The sequence below is a fragment of the Neovison vison genome, chromosome 13, assembly GCF_020171115.1.
Source record: "Neovison vison isolate M4711 chromosome 13, ASM_NN_V1, whole genome shotgun sequence".
NCBI classification, from domain to species: domain Eukaryota; kingdom Metazoa; phylum Chordata; class Mammalia; order Carnivora; family Mustelidae; genus Neogale; species Neogale vison.
The window spans coordinates 46,914,857-46,936,961 of record NC_058103.1 but is presented as its reverse complement, the minus strand read 5'-3'; the positions used below and the strand labels follow the sequence as shown (position 1 = coordinate 46,936,961).

Genomic DNA, 22,105 nt, shown 5'->3' with positions numbered 1-22,105 from the left:
ATTTATTTAAGAACTGGTAGATTTCTAGTGCTTTGTTTCCTCATGTACTTCTGTTCCTTGCACTGTGTTAAATGGCTAAATCCTGTTGTTTTGTCTGCATATACATAGTAGGAACTGAACGTAAAAATTCTATGTAATAGTCAATCTTGTATTACTAATGGCGATTTAAAGGTAATGAAAAAAATTACTTAGAATAGATATGTAAATATTTCTTTTCTAAAAAATCCCATCCCATCAGATATATCTGTTTACACTTGCTGACTCATTTTCAAATTAAATAAAAAACACAGAGCTTGGGCTGGTATATTAGAGAACTAAACTGTGATTTAAAAAAGACACCAATTTTATTCGTTGTCCCCGACAGTCAGTGGGATGAAAAGGGAGAAACTACAGTGGATTTTCACTTCAGAATGCCAGCCCTCACGTTGGGTGTCCAGGAACTAGATGGGCCAGAGTAGTCAGCCCTGAGCTGAATTGTTTCCAGTTCCCCGTGGCCCAGGTCCAGGGAAATTCCGGTTCTGAAGTGTGGCTTGAATCTCCAAAGATCTGATAGACGCTATAGAAAGCCTCCAAAAGACCTGAATTTCAAAGCGGTTTGGACGCATGACAACCTAGAGCCAGAGCAAAGCTCTAGAAACAGCGCCAACCCCAAACCACCATGTTGGCAGAGACTATAAGCCCTGTGTGGCAGGCAGGGAAAATCCAGTCTGCATCACTGGGACGTACTTCAGTTAAATTTGTGGCATCCCTGTCTGCTCATGCCAGCGCACTTTGAAAGGGTTGTTCTAATGTTCATGTGATGTCAGCTCTGATTGGAATTGAGAAAAACCCAATATATTCAGGTTTAAAATTTGATGACATTGAAAGGCAGGGGGAGACAATTAGCTTGCACTCATGTAAAGGTTTGTTTCTTTCATTTAGCCCAAACTCATGGTTTTCTGAATTCAGGAAGAACCCCCGACCTGATGGTGAAGCAGTCTCCTCGGCAACTGAGAAGTTTCTATGTGTGGGCAGACAGTGCCTACTCATGTAGGTGGTGTTGCAACTTAAGTCTTTGATGACGGGTCTTCTGCCCCATCACACACTTAACTTCATTGGATGTCCTCCCTGAGGACACATTTATAACATAACTCCAATCATCTAACAGCATTAGAATTGATTTTTTTTAATTCACAAAACATTTTTATTACCGTACATGCACACTATGGAAATAAATATTATTTTAGCAAGTCACAACAGCTTTAGCCTATACAGGGGACCAAGGACATGGACTGGGCATTAATTTTTAATTCAGAAAGTTACTTTTTTTGAGGGGGGAGCTTTTACCATTCTTTTAATTGTCAAGTAAATTTTCTTGGATTATATATATTTTTTATTCCCTATAAAATCAATGTACTATTCAAATCCAGTTCAGGTGGTTTAATTCTGTGATCCAGCTGCTTCATTTCTAAAATCTGCCATGAGTCAAATCAGTGTGAAGTTTCCAGCAAAAAAAGAAGCAGCATGCTCCAAAGGAGTGACTGAGGACTACTGAATGAAAGGAGTATTTACAGAGGGGTGGGCAAAGTTAAAGGAATGAACAAGGGAGGGTGAGACGTCCCTCACAAGCTTTACCACTCCTCAGCTTGAAGGGACAAGGGAGGTGGGATCATGCAACTGGAACTGTAGCCTTATGTAAGGAAGTAAGCACAACCGTTGCCAAACCACAGGGAGGGAACAAGGGGACTACGTTCCTGGAAGATCTCTCCTCTTACTTTCTACTCTTCTGCCTGTTTCTCCCATTGGCAAAACCCAACTGTAATCCACAGAGTCAGGGAAGCCTGGGTAAAGTAGACCATGAAGGCCTTACTACATGGCGTGAGTAGATTTAGAGGGGAAGTGGAGAATATCCAGCATAAGCAAATTAAAAATACGTTCTCCTTTCTTTTTTAATTGCACCAACACAAAAATTATGACCACAGAGTGAAGACCCTCTCTTCCTGCCTCCTACTCCACATATCCCCTAACAGGCTTGGGGTATAGGAATCAGTCCCATATGTATGAAAGGGGGTAAAATACTATAGATTCCTTCATCAAAATATTGGTCCTAAGCCCTGCTCTCCTGTGGCTCAGCATTTACACTTATCTAACTTTTACATAATTGGGGAAAGAGAAGGGGGATCAGACCAAAGCATCTTTGTGTTTCCCCTGCCCATAGCAGCATCGCTATCTCTAGAGAGAACAAAGAGAGGGAACCATGTACTCTGGTCTAGAAATGAACTGGAGCCTCATTTTTAAGGAGGACCACTAGAGCGAGAAAAAAAAAACCTCACTTAGGGGCACCTGGGTGGCTCAGTCCATTAGGCGTCCAACCCTTGGTTTTGGCTGTCATGATCTCATAGGTTGTGGGGTCAAGCCCCATGTCAGGCTCCACGATCAGTGGGGTATCTGCTTGAGGACTCTCTCCCTCTGCCCCTCTACCCACTCACGCTTTATCTCTCTCATAAATAAATAAATCTTTAAAAAAATAAAAATAAAAACCTCACAACAATGCAGGCTGGTCATTCCCAAATTTAATATAGCAGGGATGGGTCTACACAGCTATGATAAAGAAAGAGTATATGTAGCAATTCTGCATAATTTTAAATGCTGACAAAAGTACAAGGAAAAAGCAAATTTTAGCAAAATGGTAAAAGAATAGGCAAAGTTTGATTCCCAAGCCATCTGTCAAAGTTACCCTTTCTGCTACCGGAGGATCTGTCTATATTCTTCCTTTACTCCCATCCTTTCACGCCTTTCCAGAGCACACCTTTCCTAGCATAGACCATCTCCTCACTGCCCACCACTGGGTCCCCCGTCATTTTCTTTCTTTTTTTTTTTTTTAAGATTTTATTTATTTATTTGACAGAGATCACAAGTAGGCAAAGAGGCAGGCAGAAAGAGAGGAGGGAGCAGGCTCCATGCTGAGCAGAGAGCCCGATGTGGGGCTCGATCCCAGGACCTGGGGATCATGACCTGAGCCGAAGGCAGAGGCTTTAACCTGCTGAGCCACCCCGGTGCCCCCCGTGTCATTTTCGATGCACACACTCAACCTTTGTCCTTTCAGCAAACTCTAGATTTATTCAGGGGTTATTAAAGATTTTCCAGACTGCTGAGACCTTTTCAGACAAGTTATTTAACCTCTCTTCTTCTTACTTTCCTCGTCTGTAATAGAAGGATAATGAAATTATCTACCTCTTCAATTATTCTGAAGCTCAAAGGAGTGAATACATGCGGGACCTTCAGCATGGTTCCCGGACATGGTAAATGCGAATAAGGTTAGGGATTAGTATCATCTCAGAAGCCCAGTTCAGCACCTCTGACCTCTTCACACACCTCTGGCTCAGAGCGCTCATTCCTGGCGGGGGTGGTGGTGGTTGGGGTCATGGCATCTATTTGTTGACTCTGGGTAACTGTCAAGAATAATGATGATAATAAGCATGTCAGGTAAGTTTGTATTTCAGAGAATGCAGCGTGGATTGGCACACACGGGACAGTGTAGAGGAATGTGTAAGCATTAAAGATAGGAGAGCAAGAGACACAGAAGGACAACAGGACACATAACATGGCCCCTGTCCACTCAACAGAGCCAAGTAGGGGAGCTTAGAGGAGACAGTACCTGAAATATTACTTGAACAGAACATGTTATGTGTTGGGCAACACTCTGTTACAAAGCTGGAACTGAGGGGCCACTGGGTGGCTCAGTCAGTTAAGGGTCCAACTCTTGATTTCAGGTCAGGTCATGGTCTCAGAGTTGTGAGATCGAGCCCTGCATAATGGTCTGAGCTCAGCAGGGAGTCTGCTTGAGATGCTCTCTCTCCCTCTCCCTTACCCTTCCCCCTGCTCACACACAAACACACATACACACACACACTCTCTCAAATAAATATGATTTCATTTACTTATTTGAGAGAGAAAGAGATTGAGAGAATGAGTGAGGGGGAGAGGCAGAGGGAGAAGCAGACTCCCTACAGTGCAGGGAGCCTGACATGGGACTCGATCACAGGACCCTGGGATCACGACCTGAGCCGAAGCCAGCTGCTTAACTGACTGAGCCACCGAGGCACCCTAAATACAATCTTAAAAAAAGAAAGAAAGAAAGAAAGAAAGATTTCACTTACACATCATCTCCTAAAGATACCCAGAATAAGTCCAACCTATGTGCCACAGACAACCTTTCATATTCCTGAAAACAGTACCCAGGACCTCTCTAGGCAAATATTTCTGATTACTGCAGCTGTCGCTTATGGGACATCTCACCATTTGGGGGCCTCCCCCAGATCTTATCCGAGTTATCAACGTCCACCTTAATATGCTGCCAGAACCAAACACAAACACATAATTCTAAACTAGTCTTATCAGTACCGAGCGCTGACCCATCAGTTGCTGACTTGATCTGAACATTATATTCACATTAACGAACCTGAATATTACAAGCCTTATTAACACCCAGGTCATACCTTTACAACCTTCAACAAATGAAAGAAGCACAGTGTTCCACTTTACATAGAGGAAAACTAAGCACGGGGGTGAAGAGATTTGCTCACTAAGGGCATTCTTTTAAGATCCCTCTTATGATTATGGTGCTGATCTTGTCACATTACATCACACAGTCATTTGGTTTCTCATTAGTCATTTGTCTATAAATTCTTGGATTGGTTCTGTAGACTAGGAATAATGAGCTTTGATCTTATCTGCTGAAACTTGTCTTTTGTGTTAAGAACCTGGTCCTTGACATGATGTGGAATTGGATGCCCATGCACAGAGAATAATCTCTTTCCTTGGAAATGGAACTCACTACTTTGAGTCATCCAATGATATTTTTTGCCAGAATTAACTAACCAATATTCATTTCAGTTTTAAGAGTATGCATGAGACATCATAAGTTAAATGCTTCAAAACTCAACAGCTGCACAATTAAACCTTTGAAGACACGGTTGAGACTACCTTTCAGCTTGTAGAAAGCTTCTTAACATATCCACATTGTGAAGATCCCAGAGGAACAAGCCAAAAACCTCAAGCTTTTAAAAATCCAATGTTAACTTTTCATGTTTTTAAAAATACATGACCTTGGTTACTTGTAAAATGAAAGACACAATAACCACATCACAGTAGGCTACACATGTCTTTGACCTGTAAAAATAAATCCTTCAGTGTAAGTACACATTCCAATAAAAGAAGGGCATGCTTAACCTAAACTATGGATCTTTATTCTCTTTATTACCTATTATGGTGACTGGGGAGTCAGACGCCCACTTCTAAGACAAAACACTAGCTCAGATGTTCACATCTGTCCATGAAATGCCAGTTTGGAAAACTAAGGAAGATAGAGTGTCAGAGTCCTGTCCTCCTTCTACAAATTTCTTCTGTGTTCTCAATTAAGTTATATGAACCACAATGGTTGTTGCAAAGATATACTAAACGAGGAAATACAATTATCCTGTGTTATCAGTATTAATAGTTTTTTTAAATGCCTTGCCTTTAGTTGACCTACTTGACCATGTTCAAATAATATTTGGAATCCTTTGTAATAGGAATTTGGGATTAAGAGACAAATCACGTGGGGAAAAACAACAACAACAACAACAACAACTTGATAGCTTTATCTGTAAACCAGCAGTCAGAGTGGTAAAGCTGGTATTGGAGTGCAGACATCAGACTGGTGACATGATGTGTCCCCATTCCCTAGCACCCTCTCCCACCCCTATCCCCAACTCCTGACTCTGGCCCCCAGGCCATTGTGCTATGCCTGGTGCAGACTAGCAAGCTCCCATCTCAGGTCACTTCCCTGGCTGTTGTCTCTTCCTGAAATAAATGCTCTTCTCCCAGATAACCACTGCTCCCTTCTTCACTTCCTCATCTTTAAAGTTTTACTCCAGTGGCAGCTTCTCAGTGAGGCCTTCACCAAAGACCCTTCCTCAAATTACACCATCCCCCACTCCTCATTCCCTTTACCCTCGTTTGTCTTTTTCTAATATGAGTGACCTTAAACCTACCTCAAGGTTGACATATTTCTAACTTTCATGGTCTGACTCCTTGTACTAGATTGTGAGTTCCAGGAGGGAGAGACTGCTGTGGCTTTTGTTTTGATGCCCAATGTTTTAGTATTTTCCAGTCCATTCAGAGGAGCAGCCTGGCAGGGATTATCAGAGCCCAAGGGGCATGAGGAGGCTATCCACACAGGGGGTGAACTGGTGTAGGGGCTCCGAACCAGAGTGGGAGAGTAGGGCATCTTTGCAAGGGGACAGCCTGGCAACAGGGTTTAGGAGCCTGAGCAGGTTGAGAGGGCCACACACTGGGGAGGCCACCTGACATGGGCTGTCAGAACCCAAGTAGAGTGAGGATAGGTATCAGGTGGGGCCATTGTGGGGGGGTCAGACTGGGACAGATTGAGCAGAAACATGGCGATGTGAGGAAAAGTGTGATGATGGGGCTGGGAGACTGGTTACAAATGGATTTATCCAACGAGCAAATATATTAAGGATAATGGAAATCAGGTCTGTCACTGTCAGATATATGAATGCTGTAGTATCGGATTGGAATTGGGATATTGGTATTAACTCCAATTTTTCAATTTACACAGATAAATATATAAATAAATACATATGTGAGTATGTGCGTGTGTTTTCTGGTTCTGTCTGCTGAGACTGAGATTAACAATTGTCTTCCCCAACCAATAGCAATAAGCACATCTACCATACAGATCCTGATCTCTAAATGCCGTTTTCCTCTAAAAGGAACCAGGGCTCCTTGGAGAAATATATGACCCTAGGTCAAGGGCAGAAAAAGTGTAAGACAAACCAGGAATATCTGATTGTGCAAGAAAATTAGTGTTCAAGGCGAAGAGGAGCCATAAACAGGATATTTATATGGTTTCAGAGTACTCCTGACAAAATAGCTATTAATTACAAAAAGGAAAGAGTAACTTTACCGTGAGAAATGCTGACAGACCCTAATTTAACCAGGCGATCCAAGTAAACATCCTCAGTAATGGAACCCATTTGTACTGTGAGCCACAAGATGAGACGCAGTAAGAACACGGTGTCACTTCTGCGGTATTTCTCCCTGTCAAAATTTGTAACCTGAATCTAATCATGAGGAACCACCAGAGTAACCCAAACTGAAGAATTTTCTTCAAAATCCTGGCCTGTTAATCTTTAAAAGAGTCAAGGTCGTGAAAATCAAGAGGGGAGTGAGGAGCCATTCCAGATGGTTCTGGAATGGCATCTAATGACAGGGCATAGTTCTGAAGTAGACCCCATCACTATGGAGGGCCCTGGGGCAAGTAGCCCAATTTCCATGGATTTTGAAGAACAGATGGGAGGAGGCAGCAGTGTTAACTTCTCGATTTGGGTTATTATATTGTGTTATGCAGCAGAATGTCTTTGGAGACACTCCAACGCATTCCTGGGTAAGGATGCATCACGTCTGAAACCTAATCTCAAATAATTCAAGGAAAAAAGTTACCATGTTCCTGTGAGTCTATGATTATTTCAACATTAAAAAAAAAATTCTATTGAAACAGGAGGTACAGTCCCTGTAAAAGAAAGAAAACAAAACAAAACAAAACCAAATACCACGTTTTTTGTACATAGGAGAAATTAACAAGGTGAACTAAAATCAGAATCTAATTTCTATCACTCTGATTCCGTTTTCCTCACAAGTTTTGTTTTTGAGATGTGAATGAGTATCTGTGAAACGAAAACCAAAACCAAATATTAATGATGGGTATCTTACCAGCAGGAAAAGAGCTATTATCTTAATCTTTCCAACCATTTATCACCAAGTCAGGCTAAGCTTCATTGTGATGCTAATGGTTTGGCTTTAAGAGTTTATACTCTTTTTTTTATTTTAAGATTTTATTTATTTATTTGACAGACAGAGATCAGAAGTAGGCAGAGAGGCAGGCAGAGAGAGAAAGCAGACTCACAAGGAGCAGAGAGCCTGATGCGGGGCTTGATCCCAGGACCCTGGGATCATGACCTGAGCTGAAGGCAGAGGCTTTAACCCATTGAGCCACCCAGGCACCCCAAGAATTTATACTCCTATCATCACATTCCCATTAGGGAAAAGGAAACCAAACACATTTACAACTATGAGCTGTCGTTTGAATTTACAAGAGTTATTTTGGGGAGAAATGCAGCTGTCTTAACATCCACTTAATTTTAGATCTCATAAGAGAAAATGATTCTGCCCAAAAGAAAACACGATCTATGCACCAGAGGTCCAGCCCCATGCTATGATTATTTGAGTTTGTGGACTTCTGCACCTTCCACAGAATCATCAGTTCATTCTTAACTATAAAATAGCACTACTTCAACCTTTTGATTTCTCAGTTTGACCTGCACAAATACAATAAGGTTTTGAATCTTACAAATGAAGATTATTTGAATTTCTGTAAGACCTTGTCCTCATAGGAAATCTGTCTCTTTAATCATAAGTCTATGCTTAAAAGCATAGAAAAGTTGTGAACAGGAAAGCCAGGCAAGGGAGCAGGTTGTCAGGAAATTATTCAAAAGTACTACGTCATTCTGTTTAGTGCTCACATACCTCCCCAGCCCACCCTCCATAGTGCTCTCAATGGCATTACCCTTGGAGGCAGACCAGCACCATGGTTGTATAAAGTTTGGACTCTGAAGCTGGACAGACTTCATTTCAAACCTAACTGTTGGCATTTGCTGTATAATCTTGAGCAAGTTAACTCAAACTTTCTTTCTTTCTTTTTTTTTAAGATTTTATTTATTTATTTGACAGAGGGAGAGAGATCACAAGTAGGCAGAGAGGCAGGTGGGGAGCTGGGGATGAAGCAGGCTCCCTGCAGGGCTCAATCCCAGGTCCCTGATATCATGATCTGAGCCAAAAGCAGAGGCTTAACACACTGAGCCACCCAGGAGCCCCAACTCAGAATTTCTAAGCCCCTCTATCAACCCCTATTATGAGGACAGTACTTGCCCTCCTCAAGCGCTTTAAAAAAATGATGGTTGCTGTTATCATGATTGATTTTTTTAATGAAAATGTGTTCATATTATTAAGATCCCATATTGCTAGTGTATTGACTTCCAGCCCTCTGATGTTCACAACTGCCTTATCATACAGCCACACACAACTAGACCACCAACACAAACATCATCACACTGGTGTCTATCTAATGACACGTTACCAACAAATCTGAGGTTCACTGGGGACGCTGAGGAGCCCGGTGAAGTCAGAGATGAAGCAGCTCACCAAATCTACAACTGTGTTCACAGCAAGGAATCACCAAAGCAGTAACTTTGCAGCAGAATCACTCAAGCAGTGAGTTGAGCCGATGCCCCACCTATCTCCGTGTCACGCAGACAGTGGGAGGCATCCCCACATGTCTTCTCCCCAGATGGCCTCATTACTTGCTCTTTCATTTCCTTCATGGTTCTGCTCAAATGTCACTTCACAGAGAAAACTTCCTTGACTAATATAAAATGTCCCCATCATTCTCTTTCCTTTTCCTCTCAGTCTGTTCATGTTTCTTTATAACGGTAATTACCCTTCTCACTACCTGGCATTATAGTTGGGGGAGAAGGGAGGGCATGTGTGAGTGCCCTTGCACAGGAGCTTATTATCTTTCTCTCCGAGTGGAAAAAAAAATCTCCATAATGGCAGGGTTTTGTCTTTTTTGTCTTCCATCAGAACAGTATCTCATAGGATAGGTGTTCAATAAATATTCATTAAATAAATGAATGGATGAATCGAATTGTCAGCTCATAGTTTGGAGACAAGGGTCTTTGGGGAAAAAAATTCCCATATTTGCTCCAGGGAGATTTATAAGGAAAGAAGACAGCTTCGGTACAATTCATGTGAAACAAAACAGAGCAAGCAAACAAACAAAAAAAAAACCCAACATAGCCTTCACCACATAGTTCTTAAGACACTTTTGTAGAAGCATATATTTTTGTTATTTCTTTTCTGTTTGTTGTCATGATGAGGTTTTTCTTTTTATAGAATAAGTTCTAAAAATAGGACGCCACTCTCATACATTGCACCTCTAGGACCCAGGAGTCTAACCTGTAGCTCTTATCCAGAACCAATTCACTTCTAAGGCATCACTGGCACCCTGTCATCCCCAGGGTAAGAGCCAAGCTCCTTAGCAGGCAAGCCAGGTTGCGCTGGGGATGCTCACTCCCTCCTCTCACCTGAGACACCTGTGATGTCTGGTCTCAGTGCTGACATACTTGGCAGTTTCACCCACCGTTGGCTCATGTTGCCTGTCAGTCTGCAATACCTCTGCTCCTCTGTCCTGGTCCACACCCACCCATCTTTATGTCTCAGAGGGAGCTATTCCTGACCTTTTAGTCCTACCATGACATCAATGAAAATCAAATTAATTCAACATTATGGTCAATAGTATGTTTGTAACTCTTTGCTAAAACAGGTTTGAGCAACTAAAATTAATCCAGTCCCTGTTATTTCTCTACATATATATAGTATACTATATAGTATATCTACACATAGTATATATAGTATATGTAGATATAGCATATGTACATATTATATATATGTACACACTGTACTATATAGTAATCTACATAATATATGTATACACATATATACTGTATACATATACTATGTATAGTATACATATATATACTATATGTTCCTCTGAATACATATCTTTAAAATGTTTTCTTTTAATTTACAAAAAATTTCATCCTATTCTATACAGACTATAGCTTCTAAGATCCTAATTATGTTAATATAATACACACCACACCAATACCTGTGGAATCATACTATCATCTATATCTATAAAAGAAACTGAATATGGGTAGAAAAACATACTTGAGGCTAGTTGTTTATCCCCCTATAAATAACCTTACAAAATATACTCAATTTTTAAGAAAAATATAAAAAACACCTAACACTGGTTTAGTCAGATGTATCTCTGTGAAACTATCTTCTTCATTCAACAAGAACTTGGAATAAGGAAATCCAGTTTGTCCAGTCACAAAGTGTCATTTTCAAAGAAAGTTCCCGAGTATAAATTATAACACAGAAATAATGGTGTTATACTTAGATACATTATTTTGCATGAAACTTTCTCAAGGCAAAACATAAAATAAAACTGGTTTCTGATAAGCATCTTTATTTTTTATGCCAAACAACAGTCCCCCAGGGGTTAAAACTAGAAGCTGTAGTTTGAGTATTCTAAGGAACGAAAGATAAGATCTCAAAAGTGACATAAATAATGAAGTAGGCCAGATACCGTATACCAAAAACATTTTAGTAGACTTCCACAAGAGTTTTGTCCTGTATTCAGACTATTTATTTTGAGTCAAGAATTTTTACCCAAGACACAGGAGCAAAAAGGGCATGTAGCTTTGGCTGAGGAAGAAACACACAAATAAAATTAGCAAATACACACGTAAAAAAAGACGCTGCACTTTAATTGTAAAGAGATCATTATGACCATATATCTTGTTTCCAAACATCATTAAATAAAAAGTGATTGCTGAGAGGATTCTTCTTCAGAAATGCAAGTGTTAAGAGGATTTTTCTTTGAACTTTTCTTTGGAAAGTTCTGTGAAAGTCAAATATTCTCGAGAAAATATTCTGGATTTTGTATCCCATGGCTTCCAGAAAGGATTTGAGGAAAGTTACAATGGTAAATCATTTCTTATCTAATCTAATAAAGAAAGAGAAAAAGTCAACTGTCAACTATGAAGGACTGTGGAAAAATATAGTGGACAATGTCCAATGTTGGAAGATAAGAATTATTTTTCAAGTGAAGCCTTCATAGACTTTTAGCAAAAATTTTAAAATTTTGTCCAGTGAAGAAATTCTGTATGCAGTCAACATGATGTGATACACATAACATACTTACTACCTAGCAAGACAACAATTATGGTGGATTTTTATTGTTAATGTAGTTAAGCTAAAACCATGTTTCCTAGAGTTTCCCTCTCTGCACAGTTCTGGTTTAGGTTGGCCACAACAGAAACTTTTTCTAGATTTGGAAAGCGGAAGTGGAGCCACAGCCATAGTTAAGCTTAGGATGTTGGCGTTAGGTCAGGCACCACTGCAGCTCATACACACTGCTGTGGGTTTGCTGACTCATTGTGTTGGCCTGGGAAGGCTGGGCCCTCAGTTTCCTACCTCCTCCCAGAGCTCTTTAGGACAGCAGCTGAGCTCACTGTACATCCAGCCGGGGCTGGGTTTATCTCCTTCAGTTTGTTCCAATTTGGGACCAGACTCCTTTGTTGCTCTAAGAGTACACCAGATCATCTTCTACAGGTTAAGTCATATCACTGAGAAAGTGGTGGGAGCCTGATAAAGAGTATTCTAGATATTTATCCTGAATATCCTTGACTGATCAAAGAACTCCTAGAAAAAGATAATATTGTTATTAAGATTTGCTTGGCTTATTGCTCCCTTTGGGGATATTTTTAACTTTATACCATAAACAGTGTTTGTTAAGAGTGACCTACCAACTTTCCCAAGAAGGCTGTCTTTTGGGCCAAGGAAAACAAATGGGACAAAGATGGAGACTCATTCTAGAAAGATTTTTGTAGAACTGACAGCATAAAAGAGGTAACTAGTCTCCATCGTTTGGACAGGCTATGCCCAGAACAGTGCAAGTTGTTTCATTATTCAAAATATGGAAAAAATATACATAATTACAAAGCTAGTCAACTAGAACAAGAAGGAAATACTATCATGGTTTTATTCTGCCAACCTGGAAGCCTAATCAATGCAGTTAGACAACAAACAGACACAAGAAGGATGAAGACTAGAAAGAGACATTTACATGGGGAGCCATGGGGACATTATTTTATCTACTACACCAAGACAATTTTGAAGAACAACCAGGAGAGGGAATTTGACATATTAGATACTGAGACTTCTAACAAAGCTGTAATAATAAAAATTGGGTGACAAAGAGATACAGACAAAACAGAAGCCAGAACTTGGTATTCAACAGAAGTAGTATTACAAATTAGGAAGGAAAGTCAATAAATATTGTTAATATGATTAGTTATCCATGTGGGAAAAAAAGATGAGATTCCTTACCTCATGATATATGTAAAAATAAATTCTATATGATTTGTGTGGACCTAAAGGTAAGGAAAATATTAAAATATGGGCAAGGAATTTTATGACCTTAGAAAGAGAAAGATTTCTTAAACAGAATCCTTCCCCCCCCCAAAAATAAATTGTATACATTAAAATGTAATACTCCTACAGGGTGCCTAGTTGACTCAGTTGTTTAACCCTCCAACTCTTGATTTTGGCTCATGATGTAATCACAGGGTCCTGGGATTAAGCCCAGTGTTGGGCTCCATGCTCAGCAAGAAGTCTGCCTGAGATTCCCTCCCACTTCCTCTGCCCTTCCTCCATCTGGTGTTTTGTCTCTCCCACTCTCCTTCTAAAATAAATAAATCTTTTAAAAAAATATAATACTTCCACACAATAAAAGACCCTATGAATAAATTAAAAAGACAAATCATAAATTCTAAAAGGTCATTGCTATCCATGTAACAAAACATTAACACTGAGAATATATGAAGAATATAAGTCATAAGAAAGTTCAATTATATAAAAATTAACTTAAAATTAATTAAAGACTTAACTATAATAGCTAAAACCATAAAAATCTTAGGAAAAGAAAATAGGCGTAAATGTTCATGGCCTTGGATTTAGCAATGGTTTCTTACCTATTACATCAAAAGCACAACCAACAGAAGAAAAATGCAGAAAAATTGGGCTTCATCAAAATGAAAACTTTTGCACATCAAAGGACACTATGAAGGAAGTGAGAAGAACCTACAGAATGGAAGAAATATTTGCACATCATATAGTTGATAAACATCTAGTATCCAGAATATATAAAGAGCTATGACAACTCAATAACAAAAAGAGAACTCATTAAAAATGGTTAAAGGGCTTGAATAGACATTTCACCAAAGAAGATATAAAAATAGCTAACAAGAAAACATGAAAAGATGCTTAACAGTCATCAGCCATTTGGGAAATGCAAGTCAAAACCACCATAAAATAAAGCTCACACCCACTAAAATAGCTGTAATAATAGTAACTTTTAAAATGGAAAATAACAAGCGTTAATAAGGATGTGGGGAAATCGGAACCGTCATACACTGATGGTAGGAATGTAAAATCGTGTAGCTATTGTGGAATGCAGTCTTGGGTGTTCCTCAGAAAGCTAAACATAGAATTCGCATTATGACTCAGCAATTCCATTCCTAGAAATATACCCAAAAATTTGAAAACACAGACTCAAAGAGATACTTGTATGTCAGTGTTCATAGCAGCACAATGACAATAGCCAAAGGGTGAAAATAATCCAAATGTCCATTAACTTTTGAATGGATAAACGTAATGTGGATTATCCACACTATTTGTACATGGTACATACAAATCAATATTACCTGGCCATAAAAAGGAATGAAGTACTAATACCTGCTACAACATGAATGAGGATTGGAAACATGCTAAGTAAAAGAACCCAGTCACAAAGGCCACATGTTATATAAGTGAAGAATAGGAAGTGACTGCTTTTGGAAGGGTGAAAACATTCTGAAACTAGATGGTGTTGATGGTTACACATCATTGTTAAGTGTACTAAACGTCACTGATGGTCAATTTTGTGCTAGGTATATTTCACCACAATAAAAATAAAAAAGCACCAATGATGCATTATATACATTAAAATGCTATACTCCTATCTGGTAAAAGATACAATAAATAATGCGTAAGGATAATCCACAAACTCTGTGACCACTCATGCAGCCAAAAAGTATAATATCAGAAACATAAAAAAGTATTTTGATAACTCTATGAGAAAGTAAAATAAGAAAAATGTCTTTGACCAAAAAGACACCATTAAGCAATTTTAGACAGAACCTAAATGGCCCCCAAAAGTATGACAAAGTGTTCAGCCTCATTGGTAATCAGGAAAATACAAATGAAAATTTATTTTGTACCCATAAGACAAGTAATATTTGAAAGTCCAGTAAGGATAATACCTGGTATTAGTGAGGTTGTAAAGAAATGGAATTATAGAGCAGAATAGAATAGATAGATTAAAAATTGAATAGAAATAGAATTCGATTCTAATATGTGACCAGTAGTATGTACATTGGAACAACTTTGGAGACCAATATGGCAATAGCTGATAAAGTTGAAAATCCATATATTGTACTGATCTGCAATTCCACTTTTAGAAATAAACTCTAGAGAATAGTATTTTAGTATAAGGAAATGTATACATATATGCCCACAATAACATTGTTTGTTATTGCTGAAAGGGATGGGGGAGGAAAGAGCTTTAAATAAATAAATTGTGGAATAGTCCTACACCAGTTAGAATGAATGGCTAAACTAAACTATTCCTTATGGAAAGATTTCAAAAATGCTGAGTATTAAAAAAACACAAGTTTCAGACTGACTTATAGGATAAACTTGCATGAACTTGCATGTTTATCCTTTAGAGGGTGAACTTGCATGAAGTCTTAAAATACAAACATGAACCAAATGTTGTCATCAATACAGACATCTGTAGCAAAAATATAAAATCTTAGAAAGAAAGGGTACCCAGCAACTTCCCGATGGTGTTGTATCTAGGGACAGAAGGAAAGGAATAAGTTGGCACAAAACTGTCTCTAATTTTTATGTCTTAAAAAATCTGAAGCAAATAAAACGCATTGTTAATATGTGTTAATTCTGAAGAGTGAGCACGTTTTTGTTCTATTACTTTCCATGCTTTCTGTGAGTCTAACATTTTTCAGAATAAAATAACCAGTAGTCTGTTAATGTTGGGAAGACTAAGTACAAAAATGTGTATATTTTGCTAAGGTGACAAAATTAACTAAATAAGTTGTGTGTGTGTGTGTGTGTGTGTGAGAGAGAGAGAGAGAGAGAGAGAACATTCCATGCGATAGAAACAGCCAAGTTGTGTTTCTTTGAAGAGAGATCTCATAAAGACAACTTGGGGGACACACCCCCATCAGAGAGCCCCAGACAGCACCGTGTCTCAACACTTGCATGTCTGCCTAGGACAATGTGTGCTGCAGTCAATTGAGGGCACTTCCTGTTGCTTTTCCAGAGAAGGCAGCCAAAAAAAATAACAGACCCAGAACAAAAATTATCACCTGCCCCAGGCTAACTCAGTATTTTTCATTCCCTGGATTCATTGATTTCCTTATTGACTTAGATCGGACATAAGACATCATGTTATGGATTGAATCAAACTTTTTTTAGATTACTTTAACTATTATAAATCCAACTGGGAAAAAGTGATCTCCAAACCATTTACCTTCCAGACACCAGCTCATGTTTTCTGAATGATAACAAGCGGAAAATGTTCTCACCACTCATGTAACTTGCTGTTGATTTTCTGGGCTGCACATTCTGAGTTAACATTCAAACGGCCATTCGCAAATGAATGCTTATTGACAAAGGAGCCGCGAGATTTCAGCAGTGCCACAGTTCAGAGCTCTCCTTGGTGTGATGTGTCCAGATTGCCTGCCTGCTCAGCCTGCAGGAATGCTTCACTTACAGGCTACTTTTGCAAACTAATAAACACTCCTTCCTAATGCAGAGCTAGCTGGCAGAAGCCCTGACTTAGTGTTCTTAGGGTTTTTGAACCTTACCACGGGAGATAAAACAGAGAATTCTGTTCCTAAGAATCATCACAAATGTATAAATATTGCATATCAGTAAAAGCTACATTAAGATGGGATTTCTGTGTGGTCAGATTGGTCAGACTATTATTTGCACAGTAGCCTTTCTGAAATAAGAAGAGAGCACTTACTCTTGAAGCTGAGTCAATGATAAAATTCATCGCCATTTCCTACATCTCATTATTCAAAATTTTCTAGAACACAACCTTTCCTGTTGGAATATAAACTTGGGGTCTGGAACATGGTTCTACCCAGCTAGCACAGGGCCTGGTGCCTGGTCGGTAGCATTTGAGAATAGTGCCAACATCAGAAGATCACATGGGTCATGGATTGCCTTATCTAACCAAGATAGAAGGAGCATGTTCTCCCCTCTAGTCTTAGATGATTGAACAATAACAACAAAAAGAACTAAAAATATTGGGATTCAAATCATCCTCAACCAAGAACACCATCTTTTTACCTATGAAGAAATCGTAAGTACAATGATTGTACTTTGAAGAAAAGACAATCTCATACTAGAATCTGTAGCAATAAATAGCTCATGACCAATTACCCATTAATCTCTGAAGAACAATTCTCTATATTGAAAGACAAGACCAAGATGCTAATTTTTATGTGTGTGCATATGCACACCTACAAAACAGGAATCATTTACTCTCATCTATAACCCTAAAGCTTGCAGACTCTAAGTGCTTGGGCCTTGGTACCTAAGGGAGACTCTTTGCTAAGCAGCCTGATGCATCTGGACATGTAAATTTGTCCATAAGCAAGATGGCAGAGCTGAATGGTTCTGTGCAATAGCAGAGAGAGGACTATGCAACCTGAAGGATTTTGGAATTCAGGGCACAGTGGCAATACATTTGAAAAAGAGAAGAGCATGAGATACCAGTGTGCTGTGAAGAAGGAAGATCAAAGAGAAAAACCCTGTGAAGACATGGCCAAGGACCAGGAGGGGCCTTTGGGAAAAAATTGTCTAATTAATGTTCAAGCTGTTTGCTATGAGATTTATGATGTAAAATTCCTCTACCATCTCCTGAACAAAATCCTCAGTTTATGTTACTATATGAGCAAAGGCCATTTAAGGATCAAAGAGATATGCTGAGTTCTGGAGCAAAAAAGAGAAGGGACGTAGGGACATAGGGACCAAGGTAGTAGAGGACGACAATGCCCTGACAGTCCCTCTTGGATGTCTCTTAAGAATCTCAAACTTAACATGGTCAAAACAGAATTCTATTCTGCTCCTTCCCCGGACTTCCTCATGTTATTAAATGGCACCAGAACCACCAAGCTTCTCAAGCCAAAAACGTACATATATGCTTTACTTCCTCACCTTCACTTGCTCCCTACCTCTAATCCATCAGCAAGTCCTGCCAACTCCAAACATACCCCAAATCCATCCACTCGGCCACCCTTGTCCAAAATCCCACATCTGTCAGGAGTGACAGCAACAGCCTCCTAAATGATCCCCTTACTTTTGCTTTTACCCAACCACACCCTCCCGGCACTGACTCACGGTCATTTCTTTATTTGGCAACTATAGTGACACTTTAAACTCAAGATCATATCATTTCCCTCCCATGCTCAAAACTCTCCAATATTGGTCCATCCTACTGAGAATACAGTCTTCCTTCACCATGGCCCACAGATGTGACTTGACCCACCCTTTGGGCCACGTCTTACCCGTCTCTCCTGTTCCCCTTTTATCTCAGCAGTACTGCGTGACTTCTGTTTCTCAAATGCCTTGGCCACAAGAGCAACTCCTTTTCCTGGAATGTTCTTCCTCCAGATTTTTGCATGGCTAGCTCCTTTTTTAAATAAGATCTCAGCCCAAATGATACTTCCTCCAAAAATTGTTCCCTATTCTAATGCAGCCATACTTTCACTAGAAGCGCTTCATCATATGAGCCTAACTTACTATCTTCATAGCACTTTTCACTATGGAAAGTTTTTTTCACCTCCATTTTCTACTTTCCCTCATCAGAATGTATGATTCATAGAGGAGAAACTGTATTGTTCACTACCACATCTCAAGACAATGCCTGGCACTCAGTACATACTCAGTAGACACTAGGTGAGAGGCAATATAGCACAGTTGGTTAAACATGTGAACTCTGACAGTACTAGCCATTTACTAGCTGTGCAACCTTAAGTTGCTAACTTAATCTCTCTGCTTCCTCTTCTATAAAACAAGATGATGAAAAGAGCATTTGCCTCATAGAGGTTCCCCCCCATCAAGATTTTATTTATTTATTTATTTGACAGAGAGAAAGTACAAGCAGAGGGAATTAAAGGCAGAGGGAGAGGCAGAAGCAGGCTCCCCACTGAGAAGAGGGCCCAAAGTGGGACTTCATGTCAGGACCCTGGGATCATGACCCAAGCCAAAGGCAGACACCTGAACAACTAAACCACCTAAGCACCCCCTGCTCTCTGCCCACCATAGAGTTTTAATTTTGACTAAATGAGTTAACCTATTTTAAGTGTTTAGAGAAATTCCTGGAATAATCAAGACAATACAATTTAGCCTTTATTCACTTGCTTTGATCTGCCCTTAATTTCTTATGCATACACAGAAAAAAATCCTGTATCTTCAGACTTAATACATTCATAGCCAGCAACATACACCAAATGATTTACATACTTGCCATTCTTCTTTAAAGCAGCCTAGGAAAGAATTAGCAAAGGGGCATGGATGTTCCCACCCTGTGACTAGGAGAATATGTGGTCAACAGCACATGACCAGAGGCATTTCAGGTCACAGAACTTACTTGGAAGTGTGAGAGCAGAGCCTCAGCATCCTTCCCTTGTAAACCCTCAGAGAACATATGACCTCTTCTGCAGGTATAACAATCAAGTTACTTTCAAATATATTATTACTAGGGTAGAACGAACTCTACATATTTCCTCCATATCCCTCCCCACCAACAAGTAAGTTTCATGTTGGTAGGGTTGCCAGATAAATTATAAGACACCAATTAATTTGAAATTCAAATAAGTCAGTCATTTTTTAATTTGAAATTCAAATTTAACTGAATGTCCTATATATTTTATTTGCTACATCTGCATTCTGGGTACTAAAGGATGCTGGGCCTGCCATCAGAAAGAGGCTTTGCAACAGACAGATCTGGGATCAAATCTGAATTCATGGATGTAATGGAAACAACTCTGAACAAATTACTTAATTCTCACTGAATTCAAATTTCCTCATCTGCAAACAAACCTACCTCACTGAGTGTCTATGGAGCTCTATAAGGTGGGCTTTGGGAGAGCACTTAGAATAGTGACAGAGGAATGGATAAATAGATTTGGGGGAAAAAAACACAAAAAACAAAAACACAAACAAAAAACCATTAGTCTGCCTTCCATCCCATCTGGTGCTTCAGGTATGATCTCTGGCTGAGATGCTGAAAGCCATTTTTGTCTAGATAATTAGAATTAGCCTTAAGGGTGATTGAATTAAAGAAATAAAATGATACTTAAACATCATATTCCCCCATATCTATTATCTTTCATCACGATAATGCTGTAGAATAGACAGTTGTGAACTCTCAGGGGCATTCAACATTAGCATCTATTCTTGTTCATAAGTCTGGAGGTTGGCTCAGAGACTGTGCTGATATGGGCTGAACTAGTTGGGCTCACTTACACTTCTGTGGTCAGCTCTCAGGTTGGCTGGAGGATAGCTGGTCTAGGATGACCTCAGCAGGGATGACTTTGTTCTGTTACCTGGTCTCTCATCCTCCAATAAGCTGTCATAGGCCAGCTCTTAAGACAAGCATAAGGGACTGAGAGAAGAAGCAGAAATATGCAAGTGTTTTCGTAAACCATTGTCCTATTGGCTAAAGCAAGGCATGTGGCTACAGTCAGATCACGTCAGAAAGACACTACCAAAAGGCATAATATATAGAGGAATGAAACAACAGGACCATTATTGTGATCAATCTACAATGCCCCAATACATGGAATTTGTAGAGTAAAATTTTAAATTTAAGAAATTGATAAATGAAGGCATGAACAATGTAGTAGACACTTGTTGAGAGGCCTACCCTGCCCTTCACCCCTGGGAGCTGCCCAGCCTCACTTAAATGCTGGTGATCCTACAACCTGGTTTTGGCTGGCCAGCTACGGGGGGAGCCCCTGACCCAAGCTGATCTAATCACTTTCTCTCTTTGGAATTTGGGAATAGAACCGAGAAAGTTGAGTCAGAATCTGTTTGTGAGGCACCAGCAACATGTAACCTTGGGCACCCTGGGGAGATGGTGTTTTGCCACATGAACTGAGGAGCAAAAAGAAAAAAAAAAAAAAAGGCCAGTCTCTTGGCCAATAAAGAAAGCCAAATGAAGTCAATGCTGTATTGGTTTCCCACTGATGCAGTAACAAATTACTACAACTTTAGCACTTAAAACAAACCAATTTTTTTTTTTTGCAGGAAACCCACTTTATTTTTTCTTTTTTTAATTTTAATTTTATTCTTCTTTTAAATTTAATTTTAGTTTTTTCAGTGTTCCAAGATTCCTCAAAAAGTTAAAAATAGAGCTACCCTATGACCCTGCAATTGCACTACTGGGTATTTACCCCACAGATACAGATGTAGTAAAAGGAAGGGACATATGTTCCCCAATGTTCATAGTAGCAATGGCCACAATTGCCAAACTGTGGCCAATTTATTATTTTACAATTCTGGAGGTCAGAAGTCTAAAATGTGTTGCCAGGTCTGCGTTCTTTCTGGAGGCTCTAGGGGAAACCTCCCTTCCTTGCCTTTTCCATCTTCTAAAGACTGCCTGCACACCTTAGCTTCTGGTTGCATCACCACAGCCTCTTCTCCCACTGTTACTTGTCCTCTTCTGAACTATTCTCTGATCTCCCTCTTTTTAAGGTCCCTTGTGATTATATAGGGCTCACCTCAGTGATCCATGATGATCTCCCCATCTCAAGATCTTTCACTTCATCCCATCTGCAGAGTCCCTCCTGCCACATAAAGTAGCATTTTCACAGGTTTCAGGGATTAGGACATCTGAGAAGGCCATTATCCTGCCAACCACAAATGCTCATGAGGAACAGAGAAGAAAGGAAAAGAAAAGGCTTCAAGAGTCTTACGCTTCTTGATGTGGTCAGGGCATTCCTCTGTTCTTGTCCTTGGTTTCCATGACACCTTCTCATATCCTTATAAGAAGTCTTTTGTGGGACAGATGCTCAGAGTGCTCTGTTGAGAAAAGTTCTGAAGGCTTATTGGACTGAATGATCATTAACAATGTCTGATATGCCTGTGCCACAAATTCACCACCCCTGCTGTAGATTAGAAAGGGTAGCGTTAGCATGGCTGAGTGGGAAGAATAATTTTTCTTATCAAAATGGGGCTTAAACTATGAAAATTTAAATCTAGGTCAATGATAACTGAACCTGAATTAAGGGATAGCCCT

The 22,105-nt window shown here is 39.6% G+C and overlaps 1 long non-coding RNA gene across 2 annotated transcripts; it reads right to left on the bottom strand.

Annotated features, from left to right (window-relative positions):
• Window positions 1-3,055: 3,055 nt before the first annotated feature.
• Window positions 3,056-21,875, bottom strand: LOC122893686. 2 transcript variants are annotated; one of them, XR_006381672.1, is made up of 3 exons: window positions 21,588-21,875; window positions 20,332-20,470; window positions 3,056-3,431 (listed from the first exon to the last, which is right to left on the bottom strand). It is a non-coding gene; the product is annotated as an uncharacterized LOC122893686 (long non-coding RNA). The 2 variants fall into 2 exon arrangements; XR_006381671.1 differs by lacking the exon at window positions 3,056-3,431 and adding an exon at window positions 13,712-13,812.
• Window positions 21,876-22,105: the final 230 nt, after the last annotated feature.